This window comes from Solanum stenotomum, chromosome 9 (assembly GCF_019186545.1).
Source record: "Solanum stenotomum isolate F172 chromosome 9, ASM1918654v1, whole genome shotgun sequence".
NCBI lineage: Eukaryota > Viridiplantae > Streptophyta > Magnoliopsida > Solanales > Solanaceae > Solanum > Solanum stenotomum.
In genome coordinates this window covers 52,623,111-52,627,329 of record NC_064290.1, presented here as the reverse complement: position 1 = coordinate 52,627,329, position 4,219 = coordinate 52,623,111, and positions in this window count along the sequence as shown.

Below are 4,219 nucleotides of genomic sequence, written 5' to 3'. Positions count from 1 at the left end.
GACTAGCTCCGGCTAGCGATTTGGATGCCGATGGGATCTGGTTCCGGCGGTGATACATGGTCCATGTGTGGCCCCCATGGGTTCTGATTTGAGTATTCAGCGCGGACTGATTACGTCAACAGATGTGTATCGTAGGACAGACATGCATCACGACTACATGACATCATTATTGCATTTGCATCGCATTTGACTTCATCTTTGTCTGTGGTGTGTGGATTTTACCTATTTGCCCCTCTTCATGTGATATATGATCTATTTGCTCTTATATGAGGATATGAGGTTGATGTTGAGACACTGTTGGATATATCTGTTGATTATGAATTGTGTAGTATAGGTTGTTGGTTCGCTGTTAGAATGAAGTTTCGGTGGTTCGGTTGGGATTGAAAGGAGTTGTTTGTAGCTGCTAGTTTAGATTAGTTTAGTGTTACTTGCGAGTACCTGTTGCTTTTGGTACTCACCCTTGCGTCTACACAGTTGTGTAGGTCGAAGCTCTATCAGATTCGACTTTTTACTCATCTTCAGATTAGAGCTTCCAGACTTACTTGAGAGGTAGTGGTTCATTCCAGACGTGTCCTCAAGTTATCTATATTTACTGTTCTATTCTATTCTAGAACTTTACTATGATACTTTTATTCAGATTATATATTAGAGGTTTGTACATGTGACAACCAATTCTGGGGTTATGTTGAGTTTATTTAAAGACTTCCGCTTATCTTTCTATCTTATTCTTGTTTTATTAATTCTGTATCGTCGGGTTTTTGGGTGTTAGGCTAACGTGTCCGGTGGGGTTTGGGCACGTGCCATCACATCCGATTTTGGGGTGTGACAAATGGTATCAGAGCCCCAGGTTCATAAGTCTCACGTGTACAAGCCAAGTCTAAGTAGAGTCTCGAGGATCGGTACGGAGACGTCTGTACTTATCTTCGAGAGGCTATGGTGACTTTTAGGAAAGATCTTTATTACTTGATTCTCTATCGTGCTTCCTTGGTCCGATCTAATTCTTATCACTTCACTCTGTTCTCTCTTTCATTGTAATGACTTGCGGTTGGTCCTTCGTGGGTGCGAGTTTAGGTGTCATCGTGTGATTTTAGTGTTAGATCTGGTTTTGATGCGGATGTGATAGGCTTGTGGAAAGGAAGTGTGATCAGACATGAAATTCTCATCGAGACGAGTGAGTAAGGTTGTGGCCAATTGATGTGTTTTGAGTTTATGGTATTGGAAGATGAACATTTATTAAGAGACTTCAGAAACGTCTTACTGCTCCGGTCATTTATTCAACAACGAGAATAGTGCTTGTGTGACTTATACGACGGAAGTGGCTAGACAATGAAGAATGGTGTAAGTAAGAGAATGACTATGTTGAGAGTGCTGCGACTTTGGAAACTACAGTTGTGAAGTTCGTCATAAGGGAATGGATTGCGGAGTATATTATGATGATGAAGTTGCACCAACCAAAATCAGAAGTTCTACGGTGGTTTTATAGTGTGGGTGTATATCATTACAGGGTCATTGTATGGCGACTATGACGGTACTCGTGTTATCTTGGTTAGGGTTATGGGCTATGTTGCTTCTGCCATCGATCAGGCTTACGAAATTATGCATATCATTTTCGGCCAGAGACTAAAGTGCTTTGGTAATGTTTTGCAACTATTTAAGGAGTGTAAATGAATAGGTTGTTTGAGTACGACCTTCTCAATGGGTCTGATGTCTTCTAGTGGTGGATTTAGCGGTTGTTCATGATGTGTTACTAGCGATATATGGAAGCGAAGAAATCTGAGTTGTCAGCTGTTTCACCTAATCGGGTCAGAAGGTTGATGTTGCATTCTCGATTGAGAAATCAAGTGATTGTTACTATGAACGCTTGAATTAAGCATTAATTATAAGGAAAGTTATAGTGGTGGATCGAGTGAATCGATCATGTCTTGTTTCTAGGACAAAGTACGACCCTTGGGTGGTCATGATTATGTTGGGAACTAATGACTTCATGATGAGTCAAAAGAAATGGGCAACAATAAGCCATAGATGAAGAAAGTTTTAACAAGTATTCTCATGTAAATGCAATTAAGGATTTTAGCGAGAAGGTACGATTAAAAAGAAATCGGGTTGGTTTTGTCAAGATGTGGGTTGGCAAGGTAAGAGATGATTGATTGTATCAACTTTTTAGCCATTGGAAGGACTTTTTGCATGGTTTGAGTTGTAGAAGCTAATTACTTGTGATTGTGGAAGAGTTCGATGAAGTTTCATTTGAGAAGTTTGACTTAAGGTAAAAGGTAATATGCGGTGGATGTTTGGCCAAGAAACTATACTGATAAATGATTTACGGGAAGAACAAGAGTCTTGCGCGATGGATATAAGTTAAGTGATGTGAGGGAATAAGACATCACGTGTGGATCCTTAGTTTTAAGTTGAGGATTGTGTAAATTTCTGCTTTTATGTTAGATATGACAATGCAAAGTGGAATGGTTCAACACAAATGTATGATGTGTTATCAGCTACTTTCTGAACACTTGGTATTGGTGTTGGTGGTAAACGTTGATGTATGAGGAATTCTTCAGTTTTTGAATTGGTTTGAATTGTTCAGCTTATGGTAGGTGCTTTACGAGTGTCCAATAGGAAGGACTTATAGCTCTACATGGTTATTGAGGATTTTGAATTGGGTTGATAACTCTATTTATGGAATTATCCAAACCGTTGTAACGCGTTACATAGATCCTTGATGGTAAATAGAGGTTGTGTGCTCATAGTATACGGAATTATTGGAGTGACCAAGAACTGCTTCAAGTTTCGGCATGAGATATATGATGGTTTGAATAATAGTTGAAGCTGGGTAAGTAAAAGATCGCGTGTAATCGATATTGGTCGTGATTCAATAGTTCTATCTCAATGAAAAGGTACTATGACATTTAGAACTTGGGCTATTAGCGATCTGGTGAGACCCATATCGATCGTGGAATGCTTTAATGGAAGGAGGAAGGACCATAATTCAAAATTTTGGAAGCAATGATGTGTTTCTAAGAATGACTGGATACTAGTGGCCGTCTGAGGGTAAAGTAACTAGCCGGTGTGACTATGATGTTTTGGTAGTATTGACATTGTTGGCTTTAATGGATTATTGTAAAGAGTATGAGAAAATGGATAAATTGAGTGTGTTTATGAATGTTATGAGGCCGGACTGGCTGATTGTGAAGTTAGACGAATGGCTAGGTGTGTTATGGACATCGTGGAAGGGATATCTTAGGTTGTTCAATTTCGGTTTTGTATATTCTTATGTGACCACCTACCTCATTTCAGACATGGTTTTTGGATTATGATTCTCTGTCTATGTTCAGACGTGTTTTTACTTTTGTGGGTGGATGCCTAGTGGTGAATCGGATGGACCGATTCATGCTCTCTTCGCAGAATAGAATACTTATGTGGGTGGGCCGATTCAGAGATAGTGGGTTCGATGTGGTATTGGGATGGTGGAAGGTTTTCGGAAGTTCTACAAGTGTCATCTTGCTTTTGGAAAGCTATAGAGAGGCTACCGTATGTGGCTATTTTGGTATTTATCTTGCCCCTGTATGCATGGTTCAGTTAGGTGTGGTTCGATGCTTAGGTGGCCCGTGGGCCTAGTTCTTCCGTTGCTGGAATTGTCTACAATTACGGATCCTACTTCAGTGTTTTGGTGGCACCCTTAGAGGTTTTATATGCTTGGATGGGTCGATCATCAGTTGGATACTTGATCATTTCTATCTGTGGGTTAGATAAGCGTGATTATTCCAAGATGGGTGCTCGATGGATATGCATCAGATTAGTATGACTCAGACTTGTGAAAATGTGGTAATGAGAATGGGATTTTTTCTAAAGTCGGTGATGGTTCGTGTGTTGTGAGAGCTTGGTGACTGATTTAGGTTCATCCTTGATTTTTCTGTGGTTATTGATTCCGAAATTTCTCTCGTGGTTATATGATTAGGGGTTTGTCATGGTAAATATGTTGTGGTTTTGAGATCTTAGATTCAGATTCAGTCTTTGAGTTAGTCGGTGGTTTGAAATAACCCTTTGAGGGTTAAGTTGTCAAGATTGATTTGAGAATCCTTTTTATGGATTTTTGGGATAAGGTTTAAGAATGGGTTCGTNTCAGACGTGTTTTTACTTTTGTGGGTGGATTCCTAGTGGTGAATCGGATGGACTGATTCATGCTCTCTTGGCAGAATAGAATAATTGTGTGGGTGGGCCGATT